General features: G+C 40.3%; 1 long non-coding RNA gene across 2 annotated transcripts in view; it reads right to left on the bottom strand.

Annotated features, from left to right (window-relative positions):
* The window catches only part of LOC109024556 (uncharacterized), a 111,003-nt gene extending 94,239 nt beyond the window's left edge, over positions 1-16,764 (bottom strand). Inside the window, exons 1-3 of one of the 2 annotated variants that reach the window (XR_002004048.3) lie at positions 16,591-16,764; positions 11,363-11,466; positions 9,287-10,806 (exon numbers count right to left, since the gene is read on the bottom strand). This is a non-coding gene — a long non-coding RNA (uncharacterized lncRNA). Of the gene's footprint in view, positions 1-9,286; positions 10,807-11,362; positions 11,467-16,590 lie in introns of those variants that run through there. The other variant, XR_008675202.1, reaches the window with a different exon arrangement.
* Positions 16,765-22,266: the final 5,502 nt, after the last annotated feature.

Genomic DNA, 22,266 nt, shown 5'->3' on the forward strand with positions numbered 1-22,266 from the left:
ATCACTGGTATTAGGGATTGGGAAGGTGGAAAGCACAAACTTGATCTAGGTCTTTTCATTCTCCAAGATGGTGTATGTATTTAGGGTTTGGAGACCCACAGGGCTGGTGATTAACCAACAAGTGTTTTTCATGAAAGAGTCAGTATTTTGATGACTGTTACACAAAGAATCCTTAAGCCCATGAATGTCAAGGAGCAGAGGCTATTGACAGAAAAAGACCTGCCAACTCACTATGGTATATGCCTTCATGTGATGACACTTCTGTCTCCTTGTTTCTCCTGCTAGCGTAACACCAGAGGACACTCGGGGAAAGAAGCAAGGTAAAATAGAGCATTTCTCCCCACCACCCCACTTGTAGCTTAGGCTGCTCTGAAACAGGGAAGAGCTTTGAATGAGACAAAGTGCTAGACATTAAAATGGTGAAAGAGTGGTGGGTTGGTGCCAATATGCCATTAAGAAACACTATTAAGGGGAGAGGGGACTTCCTGTGATACAGTTGGAATTTCTACTTTTGGCAAAGATGAATTAGCTTGTTCAGATGAACCCTCCAATAACAAGAAGAAAAACTGGACAAAAATAAGAAGGAACTGGAGAGCTATCAAGACAGCTAAGACTTGAGGGGTCAAGATTCCAGAGAGAAGTCAACCTGACTTTGGGTGCTACTTTTCCCTGTAACATTTGCTGATTCAAAAGAGGGACTTGAGAGGCTGAGCAAAAAGTGGTGGTTAGAAGTCTGCATAGACAGGCAAAGCTTCCACCCATCTCACGGACATAGAGGGGGAAAATAATTAGACTTTAGGGTTCATCAGGGAGAAACCACACTAGTAGTAGGCAGCCGTTCAGGATTTTTAATTTAAAAAAGAGACTACAGTTATTAAAAATGGACTTTAAAAATATTAACATGCTCAAAAATTTAGATGAATTGAAAATTTTCATCATAGAACTGGAAACCAGACAAATAAATTTTAATTAAGAATCGTGGCCGGGCACGGCAGCTCATGCCTCTAATCCCGGCACTTAGGGAGGCCAAGGTGGGTGGATCGTGAGGTCAGGAGATCAAGACCATCCTGGTCAACATGGTGAAACCCTGTCTCTACTAAAAATGCAAAAAAATTAGCCAGGCGTGGTGGTGTGCACCTGTAATCCCAGCTACTCAGGAGGCTGAGGCAGGAGAATTGCTTGAACCCAGGAGGCAGAGGTTGCAGTGAGCCAAGATCACGCCACTGCACTCCAGCCTACATGACAGAGTGAGACTTAAAAAAAAAATCCTGAAGGGCTGCCTTCTGCTAGAAAGAAAACTGGAAATAGACTAGCCTTTACAAAATCCTTTATAAAATAAGAACAGAGACGATCTGTCTTTACCCTTGTTGCCAATTACAAATAAAATAACATCCTCTCTTTAGAAAAAATATTTTTCAGAGCCCCCATTAAAAATTATGGAAAATAGCATTCGATAAAATATTACCAGGTGTACTAGAAGACAAAACAAGAGAAAAACCAATAATGAAAAGATACGCACAGGAGATATAGATACTAAAGTTATTAAAAATGGACTTGAAGAATATTAACATGCTCAAAGATTTAGGTAAATGGGAAATTTTCATCATAGACCTGGGAACCAGACAAATAACAAATTAAAATTTTAGAATACACAAATGCAGTAACTAAAGTTTAGAATTTGATTACTTGGTTTAACTGTAGATTAGATGGGAGCAAAGGAAGACTATAATGACGATCTATTTTTAAAAAAATCCAGACTTGAGCATGAAGAGAAAAATTAATGGGGGTATGCAGAAAAAAATGCAAAATATACAATACTGGAGTGAAAAAGGCTAACATGTATAAGGGAAATCACAGAATAGAGGTGAGAAAAAATAAAGCAGAAACAATATTTGAAGAGATATTAGCGGCCGGGCATGGTGGCTCATGCCTGTAATCCCAGCACTTTGGGAGGCTGAGGCAGGTGGATCACGAGGTCAGGAGATCGAGACCGTCCTGGCTAACATGGTGAAACCCTGTCTCTACTAAAAATACAACAAAAATTAGCCGGGCGTGGTGGCGGGCACCTGTAGTCCCAGCTACTCGGGAGGCTGAGGCAGGAGAATGGTGTGAACCCAGGAGGCGGAGCTTGTAGTGAGCCCAGATTGCATCACTGCACTCCAGCCTGGGGGACAGAGCAAGACTCGGTCTCAAAACAAAAAAATATGTAGATATATATAGATATAGATATATATACATAGATATCGATATATATACATATATAGATATATAGATATATATACATATAGATATATAGATATATCCATATATGGATATACGGATATATCCATATATGGATATATGGTTATACGGATATATCCATATATGGAGATATGGTTATACGGATATATCCATATATGGAGATATGGTTATACGGATATATCCATATATGGAGATATGGTTATATGGATATATCCATATATGGAGATATGGTTATACGGATATATCCATATATGGAGATATGGAGATATCCGTATATGGAGATATGGAGATATCCGTATGTGGAGATATGGAGATATCCGTATGTGGAGATATGGAGATATCCATATCCGTATATGGAGTTATGGAGATATCCATATCCGTATATGGAGATATGGAGATATCCATATCCGTATATGGAGATATGGAGATATCCATATCCGTATATGGAGATATGGAGATATCCATATCCGTATATGGAGATATGGAGATATCCATATCCGTATATGGAGATATGGAGATATGGATATATGGATATATGGGTATATCCATATATGGATATATGGATATACGGATATATCCGTATATGGATATACGGATATATCCGTATATGGATATATGGATATATGGATATATATTATACATATATAGATAGATAGATATTAGCTGAGAATTTCTCTAAACTGATGAATGACAAACTTAAGTCACAGATTGTAGGTGTTTAACAGATCTCTAGATTAATAAATATAAAGAAAACACATGTAGGTACATTATAGTAAGTTAGTTGAAAACCAAAGACAAATAGAAAACTTTTAAGGTAGCCAAAGAGACACATTACATTCAAAAGAGCATCAGTAAGAAAACTTGTGTCTCAATAGAAATGACAGAGTTCAGAAGACAAATTTCAAAGTGCTAAAATAACTGCCAACTTAAATTTCTGCTCAGAGCAAAAATTAAAGTGAAATAGATGTTTTCAATTAAAGCTGAGTTTATTACCATCTTACCCATGTTAAATGAAATACCAAACGTCTTCATCTAGGAGGAAATATTCTCAGAATAGCACAGAATTAAAGAAGAAATGAAAAGCAACAGAAAAAGTAAATATGTATGTAAATGAAAAAATGAAGATTTAAACATATAAATCAATAAAATGAAAGAATAATACTTAGGGCTTAAGCTCTATGTAGAATATGTGACAACAGTAATACAAAATGCAAGTGAGATAAATAGATATAAAATACTTCTACCTTTGCACTGTCTGGGAAGTGGCTTAAAAATAATTTCTATTAGATTGTGATAAGCAAATGATAAATTTTTGATGTCTTTTGTAACCATTAAAAGACTAGCAAAAAAATACAATTGGCAGGCTAGTAGGAGACATGAATTTTTTTTTTTTAAAACCAAAGTCAAGAGATCAGAGAAAAAGAAAATAGAGGAAAAAAAGAACCAAATAGTAAGGTTTTAGTTATAATCTCAAATTTGGGTTTATATTTAATAGTTACATTAAATGTAAATGGATTAAATATACCAATTAAAGACTAGGATTTTAAAATTGAATTAAGTGCCACAACTGCATTTGAGATATTCCTTAAATAAAAGTATTTAGAGGAGTGGAAACAGTCTATCAAAGCTATATTAATATAAGAGAATGTTGAATTTATAATAGAAAATTATTTAAGATAAATATGATAAAAGGTTAATACACCTATAGGATACAACAATTGTGAATATGTATCAGACAATGCAACATCAAAATATACAAACAGAAATTCACAAATAAAAAGTACCAAACATAAATGGAAGGATATACCATATTTATAAATTGGAAGACTAAATATTTTTGAGATACCACTTCTCTTCAGTCTGATCTACAGGTTAATTATAATAATACTACTAGAATATTTTTGTGAAAATCAAAAAGTTGATTCTAAAATTTATATAATAATTGAAAAGACTGAGAATCACCCAGACAATCTTGATAAAACAGAATAAAATGATAAGACTTCTATTAACAGATGCTATGGACTGAACTGTGTTCTGAAAATTCATATGTTGAAGCCCTAGCCCCTAGTGTGAGATAGGCCTACAAGGAGGTAACTAAAGTTAAATGAGGTCATAAGGGTGGGGCCCTGATGCTAAGGATTAGTGTCCTTATAGGAAGAGATACCAAATCAGGTGGCAGCTTGCTCTTGGACCTCCCAGACTTCAGAACTATGAGAGAATAAATTTTTGTTGTTTAAGCCACGCCCCATGGTACAGTGGTCACCCCTTATTTCAGGTTTTGTGTTCCATGGTTTCAGTTATCCTTAGTCAACTGGGGTCTGAAAAGATTAAAAGGGAAAATCTAGAAATAAACAATTCATAAGTTTTAGACTATGTGCTGTTCTGAGCAGCATAATGAAATCTTGCGCTGTCCCACTCTGTCCACCCTGGAATGTGGATCATCCCGTTTGTCCCGTAGATCCATGCTGTATATGCTACCTGAGTTAGTCACTTTGCAGCCAAATCCATTACCGGATTGACTGTCACAGTATTGCGGTGCTTGAATTCAAGTAACCGTTATTTTACTCAATAGCCACAAAACAGAGTATCATGCCTAATTTATAAATGTAACCCAATCCTAGGTATGTATGTATGGGAAAATATATAGTACATATACACTTCTGTCGTGTCCAAGGTTTCAGGGTGTCCACTGGGGTTCTTGGAACATTTCCTGCTGATGAGGGGAAACTACTGTATTTTGTTATTGTAACCCAACTGGATTAATACACCAGATATCAGAATTCTTTGAAAACTGTTTTCTCTTTTTCCTCCAACTTAAGCTACAGGAGTGAGATGTTGGGAGGAGATGGTTTTGGGCAGTTGAGAGGGGTGGAGCTGGGGAGATTGAATTTTGGTAGGACAAAGTGAAAGAGGTAAAGCTCTAGGCAGTAATGTAACAGGAAGGGGAAGGATTAGGGAGTAGCAGGAGTTAGGGTTAGTGTTAGCCTCATGACTGGGAATTTTAAAGGGCCACTGTGTGGTATTGATAAAGCTGGCCTACATCATAGAAAAGGCTGTTTAATAATTGGTTCTGAGTCTACTGAACTTCTAAATTTTAAAAAGTTAATGACATATGCCACACTGTTCACAAGAATCATTGATGAGATTTTTGATTTAAATGTGAAAGACAGGCAAAGACTTAGGACACAAAATACACCAATATTTTGCTAGACTGGATTACATTAAATTGAGAAATTTATATTCATTGAAAGAATTACGTGGATGAAGATATTTGCTATATGTATGTTGTATACATAAAAATTCAAATTCAGAATATATATGTATATAATACATGTAGGTTGGGTACAGTGGCTCACACCTGTAATCCCCACACTTTGGGAGGTCAAGGTGGGTGGATCACCTGAGGTCAGAAGTTCAAGACCAGCCTGGCCAACATGGTGAAACCTTGACTCTACTAAAAATACAAAAAATTAGCTGCACGTGGTGGCAGGCACCTGTAATCCCAGCTACTTGAGAGGCTGAGGCAGGAGACTCACTTGAACCAGGAGGTGGAGGTTGCAGTGAGCTGAGATTTAGCCATTGCACTCCGGCCTGGGCAACAAGAGTGAAACTTCATCTCAAAAAACCAAAAAAGAATATATATGCTATATGTGTATATTCCTATCAGTCAATTAAAAAAAAACCAATAGAAAAATAAGCGAATGCTTCTGTATGTCACTGTATTTCAATAAACCAACTTCAAAAGATCTCAAAAATTAAAACATTCAACTATTCCAAGAAGCATATGAAAATGTGCTTGGTCTCCTTATTCATTGGGAAAATGTAAATTAAATAAAATGAGATAAATAATATAATCCTACACAGCCACCAGCATGACTTAAAGAGACTGACAATACTAAATTTTAGCATGGAATTGGAGAAATCGGTATTCTCAAACATTGCTGGTGGGAGTGTAAATTAGTACAACCAATTTGGTGAACTATTTAGCAATAACTCCTAAAACAGAATATATGCAGATATTATGACCCAGCGATGCTATCCCTAGATATATATCTTACAGAAAAGTATACATATGTGCACTAAATTAAATGTGGAGATGTTTTATAGCAGCATTATTTATAATAGCTCTAAACTGGAAACCTAAATGTCCAACAGAAGACTGATTTGATCTCTTACAGCATATGCATAAAAATAGAGTACTATTAAGCCATGAAAATGAGCAAAATACTGCTATTCACAATGTGAGTGGATATTAGGTAATGTTGAGTAAACAATGTTTGACACAAAATAATGCATACTGTATAACTCCATTATAGTAATCTTCATAAAATATAGAAATAGTTTCTGATGTTAGAAGTAAAAATAATAGTTAGCTTTGGAGAAGAGGAGGAAATAGCGCCCATGAGAGAGCTCAAAGGGAGCTCCTATTTTTCTGGTAATGCTCTATTTTTTGACCTGTGCCGTAATTACAAATGTTTTTCGCTTTGTGGAATTTATTGTAATTTGTGCATGCTTCTGTATATATGTATTTCCATAACATTTCAGTAAAATATATATAACAGTTTGGGGAGAGGTCCTGAAAAAATACAATCATTTTTTATTTCCATCTCAATGAGTTGCAACTTCTCTATGAATGAGTGATAGTAGTAGCAGCAGCAGCAGCAAGAAGAAGAAAAAGATTTGGGAAAACCTGAGCTTGGCACAGGGGTGGGCCAGATCAAGGAAGAAAGAATAAATTGAAAACTAATCATGAAGTTCAACTAACCCAAACATCAATCTGAATAGGCCAACCCAGAGAAGAAACCAGAAGCAAAGGAATGGGGAATCCAAGAAAGAAATGGGGCCTTTTTATTTTTTTAATTTTTGAGATGGAGTCTCACTTTGTTACCCAGGCTGGAGTGCAGTGGCATGATCTTGGCTCACTGCAACCTTCACCTCTTGGCTGCAAGCAGTTCTTCTGCCTCAGCCTCAAACTAGTTGAGACTACAGGTACACATCACCACACCCAGCCAATTTTTATATTTTTAGTAGAGGTGGAGGTCTCATCATGTTGACCAGGCTGATATCGAACTCCTGACCTCAGGTAATGTGCCCACCTCAGCTTCCCAAAGTGCTGGGATTAAAGGCATGCGCCACCACACCCACCTGAATGCAGCCTGTTTTAGATTGGAGTACCAGGTTGTGAATACTGGGAGATCTCCCTCTACTGAGTAAGGCTTTTTTTTTTTTTTTTTCCTTTTGAAAAATAATGAAATTAGCCTTTTTATCTCTGCATACTGGGAAGTCTCAAAGGAACTATAGAGTTGTTTTATGAAAACTACTGCTGACGACCTTCTTGGGCAAAGTAATTCTACGGAGAACCCACATAATTAAATGCACCTGTATCATTTACAGATGCTGATACACATTAAATGACATAATTCCCCCCTCAAATATTACAGACGTGACATAAATGATGTCTATATCTGAGTCTATTGAAGTGGCACATATAATCACACAATTTAGGGCTTTGGAAATTCTTTGTAATCCTACCTCCTACTTTGGAAATTGACTAGGGCCTTGTAAGGTCTTTGAACATTGAGGTGGAAAGAACGTTGGATTGGGATTTAGCTCATTTTAATCCTCAGTGCAGTCACATGGACTCTGGAGTCAGGTGGACAAGGGCATCATTATTCATACTGGATTATGTGCAGCAGATGTAGGTAATCTGAGGCCCATGAGACCAACTCACTTGAGGAAGCTTTCATGGTTATGAAGCAGTAAAGTCAGAATTCAAAACCAGGGCTCTCTGACTCCAGAATCCAAATAACACGTTTGTTAATCTATTTCCTCTTCTACCTGGCATTTTTCAGAAAATTTGTAAAGAAGTTTCATGGAAACTTGATGGAAACCTACCTTGCCACACAAAGCTAGGACTGTACTCTTCAAGCTAAGCATAGCTAGTCCCTTACACCAGTTTTAAAGGAAGTAGTTTTCATTCCCTTGACAGTCTAGTTGCCTGACACCTGCCAAATCCTATTCCGCATTTCTCTTACTTCTCATGTAGGCAGAATAGCATAATCCCTGTCCACCATGACCTGGTCCCAATGTTCCAAACACTTTGTATGTGAATCCCAGAATGTTAAATCCAAGGAAGACTTGGCCAGAAAGTATACACGTGAAGGTTGCATAAGAGAAATACTACCTGATGGAAATTGCTGAGAACTTGGTGTGGGAGGACTAGGCAGTCCTGCCAGCTCTTCTCTTCATCACTGTTAAACCGTGGGAAAATCACTTGCCTCTCTAAGCCTGAGTTTCCACAAGTGAGAAAAATAGAAACTGAGTAAATATGTGCTTAAGCTCTGGAATCAGATGGACAAAGTGTATCATATATATATTTTTCTCCATTCTTTTTCTTCCAGCTTTAAAGCATAATTGACATATAAAAATTGGGTATATTCATGGTGTACAGTATGGTGTGTTAAGATATGTATACACTGAAATGACTTCCAGCCCCTGTGTAACCATGCCATGCCATTTTCTTTCTCTGCATTGTGACTTCCTTCCACCATGGGCGATGGAATGAGCTAGATGATCTCTCACAGTCTTTGCGGTTGCAAGATCTGTGAGTCTCTGTCTCCATGGGATGGTGGAAGGCATACTGGACCGAGAGCCCAGAACTGGGCTGAAGTCTGGGCTCTTTTCCTATTCCATCTATGACCTTGAACAATTCGCTTTCTTATGTAAGCTCCAGATCTCTTGTCTGTAGTAACAGAAAGGTAACTATGGTATCGTGTGCTCCTAGTTCTAACATTCTGTGGTTTGAAGTCAGGTTCATCAAATTAACAGAAACTTCTGCAGCACTAAACCAGAAATCATGGATTCTGGTCCAGATGTTTAGTTAACCAGAAGTTAATACTGATGATGATGCGAACTGTTCGTTGAAGGTTTATGGTATGCTAGCCTGTGTGCTAGAATACTTTACCTGCACTATCTAATGTAATCCTCAAAATTAATCTCAAAATAGTTTTTATTATTTTCCGTTTTATAAATGAAATGATGGATCCACAAGAAAGTTAAATGACTCACCCCAGGCCACAGAGTGAGAAAAAGGAGTAGAGACCAGAACTCCTGGGCACCCACTGCCCTACCTGCCTTCTCTGATGCTTCATTGCAGCTTGAGCTGCGTTTTCATAGTATAATCATCGTAATGGATCGATGTGTGTATAGTACTTCAAAATTTATAAAGCATTTAAAAATTATCTTCATTTAATCAAGTGCCTTTAACATTAGTTTTATTGCCTTCATTTTGGAGCTGAAAAAGCTGCAGATTGGAAAAGTTAAGTGCCTTTGCATAGATTCATAAATTGGTTAGTAGCAGAGACATTACTTAAACTGATGCTCCTGATTTAGAGTTCAGAGATTTCTCTGCAACATGGCAACTAACTCTGTGAAAAGAGAAATGATCACCTCCCTATGGCCTGGTCGCATCTGAGAATGTTTTTGAAAGGTGCAAAATGTCTTACAAACACGTGTCTTCATGGTTTTAAGTTCAAAAGCAGGTTCCATCCTCCCAGTGCCCGTATCTGTCTATAGCACCTTCCAACCCACGCCTTAATGAGTGCACCATGGTGCTGTAGATGGAAATGACACAGGCAGGAAATCTTTCCCTCCGGTGTTTCAGCTGTTTGAGGCTCTGACTCCCCACAGGTTCCCATGGTGGAGCGGACATGACAAGTTAATTCTGCAGCAGTTCAGGCTGAAGCAAGCCTGGCAGTTGTGTAATGAGAGGGTCTCTGGTTGCTGCCAGCAGGAAGGAGAAAGTCAGATATGACAAATGGATTATCAGGGACAAAATGTATTAGGTAGAAAAAGGAAGTGATAGCTCTTGGTTTCCCTGGAGAATTGTTCTGTCCACCTGGCATGGCTTGGTAGCATGGGGAAAAGTTGATCAACGAGGTATCAGGCAGGCTGGTGACTGTCATATACAGAATTCAGGATGGCATTTGAGGTTGACAGTCACACAAAATAAATATCAGAGATGGTTGCTCCTATTTAGGATTTACAGAATCACACAATCCATGTGGGCTTTGGGATAACTGACACTGAAGCCTCAGTAGTTTTTGTTCACCCTGATCCTGATCCTTTAAAGCAGTCCCTCACCCCCCATTCCTGTGACCCACACAACCGATAAGCAGTAAGGTAGACTGAGAACCTGTTATTTCCTTTGGTAACAATAGTGTCTAGAGAAAGCAGTTCAGTTCAACAAAGATCACAGGTCAGAATAACCATCACTATGGAATCTGTTCTTCCTCCTGCCCTGCTCCAGTTGTCTTCCAATTTGCACCCAAATTTTTACCCTGCTCCTTATCTTTAGGCTTATTAATTGACTTGGGTATGCCTGGGTTGTCTAGCAGTGTAACAGTAAGGGCTTTGCTTTGGATTAGTCTGTTCAGCTGTTTTCTCTGCCAGCTGCTCTGATAAGACAACTTGATTTGGCTGTCACCCAGGTCACACCATTACTCTTCTCAACTGGCAACTGGCTAGGTCTCCCCTTCCAGGCCTTCTTAAACCTTGTGCTTTTCCCTAGATTGTGCAAGAACAGATATGAAGTTAACTGATCTTACCCCAGTAACTTACCCCAGACTGTAGAGCAGGGATGATAATGGACCTGTATTGGGTGGGAAGTTGGGGGAGGGCACATGGCAGATTTGGAAGAACTTTCTCAGGATTAGGGCTTGGGTAATAATGCTGTATTAGGGTTCCTTAAAGAAACAGAACCAATAGAATATATATATACACACACACACACACACACACATATTTATTTCATCCTTTTCCATTGAATATATACATACATATATATGTAGGTATATGGAGAGGGTTTATATATGTATATATGAACATATAGATATACATTTATAAAATGTATATTTACAGATTAATTTATATACTATATACCCTTGCTCTCTCCATATACCTACATATATGTATTGTCTCTCTCTCTCTATATATATAATAGATATAAAATGTATGTATATGTTCAATGGAAAGGGATGAAATAAGTATATTCTATTTCTGTGCTGAGATACAGACATATAAATATATATATGTAAATATATATATATATAAATTGTGTTACATGTTTATGAGTGCTGACAAGTCCTCCAGTCTGCAGCCTGCTTGCTCTCTGTAGGCTGGAGTCCCAGGAAAGTCAGTGGTATAATTCAGTCTGGGTCTGAAGGCCTGAGAACCAGAAGAAATGACAGTGTCAATTCCAGCATGATTGCTGGAGAAGATGAGATGACATGTCCCAGCTCAAGCAATGAGGCAGGAAAAAAAAAGGGAGGCAAATTCCTCCTTCCTCTACCTTTTTGTTCTATCCAGGCCCTCAGTGGATTGGGTGATGCCCACCCATTCTGGGGAGGGCCATCTGCTTTTCTGAGCCCAAATCCTGATTCAAATGCCAATTTTATGTAGCGATGCCTTTACAGACACCCCCAGAAAGTGTTAAATTGAGGCACCCTGTGGCCAGTCAAGTTACCACATAAAATTAAGCATCACTAATATCAACACCAATACTACTACTACTACTACTACTACTGCTTACAATGACGACCACCACTACCAATATCCATTGAGCACTTACATGCTGGGCTAAGTACATTATATGAGGTGGGCCTGTTACTGTCCCACCTCACTGATAAAAAACCTGAAACCCTAAAAGCTTAAGTAATTTTCCCAAAGTCAAAGGGCAGCCAGCATTCTAAATAGAGTGCAGAAAGGAGTAAGGCAAAAAGGGCTTCCTTGACTGGGCCCATGTTGATCTAAAGTGGGAGGAGAACAGTAGGGTAGGGATTCCTCAGTAAATCAGGAAGAAGCTCCGACATTTCAAGGAATGGAAAATCTGACTCACACTGGCTTACTGGCACACCAGCTAGGAACTCCCAAAGCACTGCAGGTTTCAGAGTTTCCTTCATTTAGGGGCTCACAATACATCTGTGGCTTCAACTCCAATCTACCCTGTCCTCCTGTGCTTTGCCCCCAGATCTCTTGGTTTTACCCTCCTTTGTGGTCTCCTTTGATCTCAGGCTGACTTCTTATGTTAATGATCTAGATGCTGACAGCTCCTGGGGCCACTTGGTTCCCCGTTCACATTCAGGAGCAGTGGCATGACTTTCCATCCCCCTCCTCTGAATAAAAGTCTTGAAGCTCATTCTCTTTTGACAACTTAAGACCTGTGCCCCCAGGAGAGCACCATGTGCTGGCCTCTCAGGAAGGGCACTTTTCTGACCCAAGGACAAAGGAGTGAGGAATTGAGGCGACTACATTTGAGTGTGCAGCCCCTGGATTCTGTGATTTTCATGATTTCTTTCAGCTCCAGTGTTGTAAATATCTACCCCCCACCAAAAAGAGTGAATCCATGCCAGATACACCTGCTCCCTAGCAATTTTGTCATCTCTCCAGCTCTAATTCCTAGGAAGTGACTATAATCCATCCACCCCCACTGGAGGCAGGTGGGAAGAGGAACAGAGACAACTGGCAAGGGGGAGGAAATGGGCTGGAGGCCATGAGTTGCTCTCTCTGTAGTCACTCACCCAGTCTTTGGAAGGTGCTCAGGTGGAAATGCAGTTGAGGTTTTATCCTGCTCAATTTCTTAGGGATTGTGGGAAAGAGTGGATAGGAAAAATAGAGCTTATGGGCTATACTCAGAGCCACTGGCAAGCAGCAAGGACTCAGCATGAATGATTTGAGAGAGCACCTCAGCATATCAGAAAAACCATAATGTTCCAGCCACCTGCTCTCTCTGGCTATTGGACCAGCCTCAGATCACAGGGAAACCGAGCCCAGGAGTAGACCTCTGTTCCAGCAAGAGAAATGCGAGAAGCTAGAGCAGGATGTGATCTCAGGCTGCCATCTTTTCAAGGTTGGGGACGCTTATGTACTTTGTTCTGTCCTTCTGCTTCCTGCAGACCTCTTGGGTTTGAACTCATTGCCTGGCTTTGACCAGATGTTAACCTACATTATGTTTGCCATTTGGTCCACTTGATTCTGTTACTTAAGGACCATCTTTGATTTCTGAATTCTAGTCCTTGGCCATTTTTATTACTTACGGCCACCCACAGGGTAATAATTGCAACAGGCACCATATACTGAGCACTTGCTCTAAGCCTTGAGTTTTGCAGGCATTATTCTAAAAACACTCCAAGTTCATTATTATTTTTATTTTGCCTATGAGAAGATGGAGGCCCAGAATAATTAAGTAATTTGCCCAAAGTTTCTCAGTTTGCTAAGTGGTTGTGTTAGGGTTCAAATTCATTTCTGACACCAGTGTCTTTTATCTTTCCACAACACTCCACTACAAGTGGTAGTAGAGAACGAGATTGGAAGATTAATTTCAGGTGGCAAGGGGTGGCTGCACAAGTTGACCCCCAACTCTGTTCTTCAGGGTTTTACTTTCCTTGTGGGTCTCCTTCCAGCTTGTTCCTCCTGTGACACCAAGCCAAGCCTCCTAAAGCCACAGCCACCTTTTAAATAGTTGGCTCCAATCTTGACAAAATTTTCTTTACTTCTGTGCCTTTCACACAACTGAGACAGGCTGATATTTTTGGAAAGATTTTTACTAAACACTAAGGGAAACTGAAAGGAAATAATTGCAGCAAATATAGGCAGTATAAAAATAGCCAACTTTCCAAATACACATTTCTGGCTCTAGGAATCACAGTAGAAACAGCAGAAAGCTTTTCTGTTGCCCAAACCTGATGCTAAGGAAGTCCCCCGACCAAAACACTGCTGCAAGATTCGTTTTAATGGAGCTCAGCCATATCTACACTTCTTGTTTGGGCTGGGAGTCAAGAATCTGACCCAGGGAGGATGCATGAGCAGAGAGGTGGGGGCATGGCTGCAGGATCCGTGTCTCCTGGCCCAGACTCACTTGGGCTGTGGCCTTCATTACCACCCCATGCTGATGCTGCCCAAATATTGGTCTCTAGTCCAGGCTTCCCTCCTGAAACCTACTGGGTGTCTCCACTTGGACATTCCATAGATAACTGAGCTCCTCTGTATTTGAGCCCATCATCTGTCTTCCCTCTAGTAAATGGCACCACCCTCCACCCAGTTACACAAGACCAATACCAGGAGGAAAGTCATTCCTGACATTTCCCCTAAGTCCAGTTAGCCATTCAATTCTAGCAGTTCCCCGCCCCCCCCACTCTCCCCACCAAATCTCTTCATTTCTCCCCATCTCTTCCACTTCTACCTATATTCAGGTCACCTTTATCTCTGATCTGGACTGTTGTCTTTTAGCCTCCTAACTAGTTTGACTACCTTCAGTTTTATCTCCTTTAACCTATTCCCCATGCCAGGGGTAAAGCTTTTTAAACACAAGTCTGATCATGTAGTTTTTTCTGCTTAAAGTCCTCTGGACGTTCTCCATTTCTCTCAGAAGAAAATACCAAACATAGACTAATGCTGCTCATTCCTCTAGGCTTGTGTCTCAGGACACCCATCCTTCTGTATTAGTCTGTTCTCACACTGCTAATAAAGACATACCCAAGACTGGGTAATTTATAAAGAAAAGAGGTTTAATTGACTCACAGTTCTACAGGGCTGGGAAGGCTTCAGGAAACTTTAAATCATGGCAGAAAGGAAAGTAAACATGTCCTTCCTCACATGGCAGCAGCAAGCAGAAGTACCCAGCAAAAAGGGGAAAAGCACCTTATAAAACCATCAGGAGAACTCACTATCATGAGAGCAGCATAGAGGTAACTGCCCCCATGATTCAATTACCTCCCACCAAGTCCCTCCCACGACTCATGGGGATTATGGGAACGGCAATTCCAGATGAGATTTAGGTGGGGACACAGCCAAATTATATCACCTTCCTGTACTTGGAAGCTTGCACTTGTCCCTGCTCTCATCATTCTAAATAATGTTCATCTTCTCTACTGAGCTGCTCTGACATCTGGGCCTTTTACCATGCTCTTCCCTTTAAATGAAATACACCTGTGCCAAGCCATCTTGCCTGTTTTCACCAACTAGGTCTTAGAAGTACCTTGCTCCAAAATGTTTTCTGTATCCCATAAAATTGGGGTTAAGTGCCTAACTTAAAACGTACTACTTTTAACACTGTTTAGGTTGTACAGATTTCTGCCCAACAGCAGGGGCTCATTAGGAAAGTAACCATGTCAGCTGATTCACTATTAGAGCACTATTTATCATCACAGTGACTGACATTTAGTAGGTAGCATAGCACTTAATAAATATCTGATAAAAGGATGAATAGATAATATGTGCATAAAAATGGGGTCACCATAGCCTTGGAGGAGAATGACTTAATCAAGATTGGCATAAGAAACAAAATACCGGTGCATTTGACAAACATTTCCAGAATATCTCCTCTGTCTCAGGCTGCGTACTGGGAAATCTGGTCCTGGGAGACAAGAGCCAGGACCTTCGAAATCAGCAGGACCCTGTCCCTGACCATGTGGCTCCTGTTGGCAGCCTCACTACCTTGAATCCCACCCTTTAGCAAGCCTAACTATGCACTGTGAATGAACAGGTTCCTGGGGGCCTCGTCTGATCCAGTTAGCAGCAGAATTAAGCTTTAAGAGAAAAATTAGTCCTTTTATTTTTCTCTTCTCTCCTTTTCTTTCATTTTTCTTTTCTTTGATCTGTTCTCCTTTCCTCTTTAAATAAAGAGGAAAGTGTCCTGGGTGAGCCAGGACACTGAAGAGTTGGGAAGGAATTAGTGTTAATTCCTACCAGACACTTCCCTGTGATGTTTCTCAGTCAATAAGAGATTAGATAGGTGAGAAGGTTTAAACATAGCCATGCCTCTTCTCATCACCTGCTAATCCATTCCCACACTAGGCCCTGGGGCAGAGGCCCTAGAAATGTGTCTGCTGATGCACACAGAGCCCTCCAAAGGCCTTCTTTCCTTCTCCCGGACTTCTCAGGAAAGCCGTGAGCAGCAAGGTCTTCTGGTGTTGTTTCCTGGCAAATGGATCCCTGGGAAATGTGGAAAGAACAGAAGCTGCTGCATGGTGTTATGGGGTTGGTGGGAGTGCAAGGTAAGAAAAGAGTGGGTGTATAGGATAAGATGAAGAGAGAGAGAAGGTAAGAAAGCCAGGGAGGTTCTTATCAGCATCTTATCACTACTCTGGTCTGCAGCCTCAGTGATTGTGGAAGACAGACTCTTGACTCCTGCCTCTGGGGCTTTTGGGGTTCATGTCCTTCTAGTATTCCCTCTCCTTCACTATGAATGGGACTTATCACTTACTTCTAACCAATAAGTATATCAAAGGTGAACGGACTTCACTCCTGTGATACGTTATGTTGCATAAGGGCATGTTCCGCTGGTGTACTCACATGAGACTGACTTTCTCAATCTTCCCTGCTGTTCTTTCTCTGTGGCTGGCTTTGAAGAAGCAAGTCAACAATCCTGCGACTACAAGGAATTGAGTGTTGTCCGACAACCACATGAGGTTGAAAGGAGACCTCGTACAAGAACCCAGCTCTGACTGACAACTTGATAGCCACCTTTTGAGACTCTGATCAGAGGACCCTAAGCCATGCCTAGACTCCTGATGCACAGAAACTGTGAGATAATAATAAGTGGGTTGTTCTAAGCCACTAAGTGTGTCATAATTTGTTCTGTAGTGATAGAAACCAACAATGATAGAAAACTAATAACGGTGGTCCCTTTTTCTTCCTGCTTTGAGCACTAGGGCATGAATGCTTCTATCTCCTTCCATTATCAAGGTGGTCTCTCCAGTAAAGGACACTAAACCTGTTCACATTGACATGTACTTGACCGACTACAGTTCAGGTTGCTACTCTCCCAACAGAGGCACCTGTACACCAGGGGGCCTTCACAGCTGCAGCTCCTTGCAAGAAAGTTGATGGGTCTCTTCCTGCTATTCAGTTTAGATAACTTACTGTTTCTTGAATTATATTCCTCTTTTTAGGGAGTGGATTATGGTGGCACTTCTAATTTTTCTGTCTTTTTTTCTTTTTCTTTTAAACTATTCTTTGCTTGACAGGCTTTCAAGGTCTGCTATTTCAGCTCCATTAGGGGAAGAATTACTTTCATTATCAACTTCAAAACCCCTTTCTCAAAGCACATCCCATTTAGGGCAGAGTGGCTTGCTCCAGGCTAGAGGCTTCCAACTCGCTACATACATTCTTAGTTAAAAGGCAGTGCCAGGGCCACAGAGCCTCCTGGTAGATCCAAGCAGTATTCTGAGAAGAAGTAGGGATGAGAGTTGGTTAGGTGTTTGAGTGAGAACAGCTTTTACTATTTCCACTTAATTTCTAGCAACATGAGCTTCAGACAGATAGAATCAGAACTAAATTTTACTGTCTGTGAACTTTTCGCAGGTTGTGAGCAAGTTATCTAACCTCTCTAGCCTGTTTTCCTTTTTAACAGGATTCTTGTGAAAATTGAATATGGTAATGTAGTAAAATTTCTCAGCACAGTGCCTAGCCCCTAGCTTTAATCCAATAAATGTTAATTTTTCCTCCTTTGTCTGTACAGAGGAGGGATATGATTGAGAGGAAGGACAAAATGAAATTTCTCAGGGATGAAATGCTAAATCTCATGGCACTGTGGTTTCCTCCTTCTTCACTCTCTTTACCCCTGGTTTCCTCTCCTTTTTCCTCTTTCTGTCTCCCAATAAATGCAAAGTGCTTAGAGAACAATGCCTGGTCATAAATGCTATTTGTGGCCGTTGTTATTTTTACTGTAGTAGTCATCATCGTTGTCATGGCCATCATCAGTGTAATCATCTCCTTCCTTGCAGCTTATTCTCCTTTCTCCAGTAGAGGTGATCTTCCTGTACCTTTTCCTATAATGTCAAAGCTGGGAGCCGGTGTGAATTACACTTCCTGAACTCTCCTACCATCTGGCTTCTTGTTTGCTTTTGCCAACAAGGAGACACTGTTAGGGAGAGGAAAGTCTTGAATTTGTTCCATTTTCCTGCTTTTGGCTGTGTCTTCAGAAAGGGTTGCATCTTTTTACATAATCTAAGCTTTAGCCACAGCTGCTCTCTTTTTGGTGACCATAGCCTCAGCAGGTGGCCCCTCTTCAGTTCTTCCAGTAGCACCCTCCTGCATGGCTCTAGCACTGACTAGGACCATCTCTCCTGGGCAGCTCCAGCTCTGACCCGCAGCATCCCAGCCCTGCTGTAGCAGGTACACTCCTGGGCTCTGCTAATGCCATCTCTCATCCCATGTTCCTCCAGCCCTGGGGTGGTCGCTACTCCCTGCAGTTAATCATCTCTATGTTACCATGTTATCACACCTTCTTTTTGTATTTAGGCCTTGGCAGCATGTTGAAAACTAGTTTTTTATACTTCGTCTTTTCTTTTTGAAATACCTAATGTGGCTCCTGACTTCCTGTATGGACACTGACTCTTCTTTTTTTTTTTTTTTCTGAAATGGAGCCTTGCCCTGTCACCCAGGCTAGAGTGCAGTGGTGTGATTTTGGCTCACTGCAACCTCTGCCCCCCGGGTTCAAGTGATTCTCCTGCCTCAGCCTCCCGACTAGCTAGGATTACAGGCTCAGCTCAGCTAATTTTTGTATTCTTATAGAGACAGGGTTTCACCATATTGGTCAGGCTGGCCTTGAACTCTTGACCTCATGATCCGCCTTCCTCAGCCTCCCAAAGTGCTGGGATTACAGGCCTCAGCCACCACATCCAGCTTGGACACTGACTCCTAAAGGCAGTGACTCCTACCTGTTACGGCCATGGGGAGAGAAATTACAAAGAATTTTGAATCAGAGCCTTTAAGGTTAACTACTTTCCAATGGCTTTCCAAGTTAGAACATCAGCAGTGAAAACTGAAACCACTTCCAAACTCACTTTCTCAAGTTCACAGAAGGAGAAAGTGGAGTATATACCTCTCCCTTTTCCTTCTGTCTAAATTACTTTTGGATGTACATTGAGATCCCTGTAGCTGGTTGCTTAATCTACTTATCTCAGCATTGGTCTTCAGATGCCAAGAATCATTTAATTCATTCTTGAATTTTACATGATTTTTTATTTTCCTTCTCTTTCCCTACCTCAACATCTACCTCATCCTGTTCATCATTATCAAAATAATCTTGAAGGAAGGTTCTTCAACATCCAATAAGCTAGCTCCTGTAATGACTTCTGAAAAGCTAATATTTACTGAATATTCTACTCCATGATTTAGGTAATATTTTTCCAATGAGAAAATCATACTGTGGAAAAACTTTATCATCTGCCCATGATTACTGAGGTCGTAAGTAAAGGAAATTGGATTCTAAACCAATTCTGCTTGATTCCGAAACTCAGATATTTAATTATTATTGTACCATCCATCCACTTACCCATCTATCCATCCATCCAATAGAGAGTTCTGTACATGCCAAGCACTGTGACAGCCATGATAACTGAGAATCAGAAGGCCTAACCTATATTCCCTGAAACGTCACAGAGATAGTTACATCCAGAGCCAGCCCTGGCAGAATGGGGACTAAGATTGGGATGGGGTGATGAGTGAGTGGTGGTAGACGGCTGAGAAAGATGGTAAATGGAGAGGAAGGCCATAGGTGTTGCTGGTCCCCTCTTTGTGCTCTCCGGAGATCTTCATCAGCAGCCTTCATAGGTCTCTTAGAAGACTGGAACTGAGAACATGCTCTATTTGATGTGGGACCAATGTTCTCTCACCTTTGGTCTCTCTCCCTCATGCTCTTTTGTTACAGTAACAACAACAACAGCAACAGTAAAATTAATAATCATGAACGGACTGTATAACTGCAAGCAAAAGGACTCTAAGAGGCTGCAGATGTAGGGTAAGGTATTCCAGCTTCCCATAAAACTCATGTCTTTTTCCAAACTCAGTGGCTCATGCCTATAATGCTAGCAGTTTGGGAGGCTGAGGCAAGTGGATTGCTTGAGTCCAAGGGTTCAAGACCAACCTGGGCAACATAGAATTTGTCTCTACAAAACATAAAAAATAAACTTTTCTCTGGGCATGGTGGTACATGCTTGTGGTCTTAGGTACACTGGAGGCTGAGGTAGGAGGATCACTTGAGCCCAGGAGATCAAGGCTGTAGTGAGCAGTGATTGTGCCACTGAGCTTTAGCCTGGATGACAGAGCAGGCCCCTGTCTCCAAAGAAAATACCTCCCCAAAACTGTCTTTTGATGACCAATTTTCTCATTGTCCCCAGTCCTCCATCTCAAGGGGTGTCTCCTCTGTCTGGTTGGTTTTTACTGCCTTTGAGTGTGGAAGAAGTTTTTGGTCTATATCAGGCTCTCAGGATTGATCTTCTGAATATATCTTTCTTTCTTATTCTCTCTCCTTTTTTCTTCTCTCTCTTTTTTTTCCTGTTTCTCTCATGGTTTCTGTGTCTCTCTGTCTCTGTCTCTATCTGTTATAATGGCTTAAAATAACAGAGACTCTGACTCAAACTGGTACAAACAATAAGAAAATTTATTTCAGGGAAAGAAAAGTTCACATATAGGAAGCTTCCAGGGTTAGTTGATTCATTAAGTCAACCATATGATCTAGGACCCGGGTTCTTCTGTGCTCTTCTATTTTCAGGATCTTTTGACTGATTTGGACTGATTAAAAATAGCCACTCAGGAGAAAAACAGGGCTAGAGCCTGTGCTGCCATTTTCTTCTACACCTCCTGCTCCTTCCTGCCTCTGTCCCTGCCTTTCTCCTCTTCCTCCTCTTTCTTCTCTTTCTTCGAAAACAGAAAGTTTGTCCAGAAGCACCACAATATTACTTTCCTCTCTTATAACATTGGCTAGAATCAGAGCTAATGTTCATACCCTAGTGGATCTCTGTCACAGGGGGATAGAATTATCACGATTGGCCTATGCTGTGTGGTGTAAAGGATGATGTGGTGTCCACTGTTGAGAACCGTGAAGTATCTGTGATTTCACCTTACTGCTATAGTTTCCCAGATTCTGGCAGGTGACATGAGCCTCCTGAATCAGAGACAAAGCGACCCGATTGCTCTCAGTACAGCGGGCAGCCTGAGCTGCAGGTCTGCATTAGCTACCCCTGCCTCCACAGTTGCACAGGGGCAGCATGGAGGGGTCACAGATTAGGAACTGCAAGCTTGAGGAACTCAAATCTTTTATAACATGTGCTAGAAAATCTTCTGTGAGACAGCGTAAAACAATCTAAATGATGTATGTGTAGAATTTCAGAAGGAGGGAAACTAGAAAAGCATTTGAAGGAGTCATGGTTAAAAATTTTTCACATTTGATGAGAATGATACAGAATCAAAAAACTCAATGAATCATGAGTAGCGAGTAGAGAAATTTGAAGAAAATCATGTAAATACACATCAGAGTTAAATATCTGAAAAAACTGATCTGAAGATAAAGACAAAATGAAAGCAGCTGGGGAGCGGACACATCGCATACAGGGGAACAAATTTAACAATCCCAGCAGACTTCTTCTCAAAGTGTATGCAGACTAGAGGACATTGAGGTGATAAACTTAAAGGATTGAACAGAAAATATGGTTTCTACAGTGAAAATATTTTTCAAAAATTAAAAAGAAAACTGTTTGGAAAAGTACAAGCTGGGACAATTTACAAAAAGTTGCATTACAAGAAACTTTAGGCTCTTTAGGCATAAGAAAAATGATATCAGATAGGATTTGCAATCTACAAAAAGGAATAAATACCACCAGAAGTGGTAACTATTGGAATAAATGTGAAATACTTTTTTCCTCATTTGTAATCACTTTAAAAATTAATTGACTGTTTCAAGCAAAGATGTTTACAACATATTAGGGGGTTTATCACATTAGAAGAAAATTATAAAACAATAATAGGACAAGGGATGGGAAGAGGGAAAAGAAATTGCAATGATATATAATGCTTATGCTATTCATGAAGTTGTATAATATCGTTTGAAGGAAGACTGTGATTAAAGTTGTATATTGTAAACTTGAGAGCCACAGCTAAAAAGAAACAAAACAAAAACAAAAGTATAGTGATTAAGCCAATATTGGAAACAAAATGAAATACTAAAGTATACTTAATTAATTCAAA

Source organism: Gorilla gorilla, chromosome 23 (assembly GCF_029281585.2).
Source record: "Gorilla gorilla gorilla isolate KB3781 chromosome 23, NHGRI_mGorGor1-v2.1_pri, whole genome shotgun sequence".
In the NCBI taxonomy this organism is placed as follows: domain Eukaryota; kingdom Metazoa; phylum Chordata; class Mammalia; order Primates; family Hominidae; genus Gorilla; species Gorilla gorilla.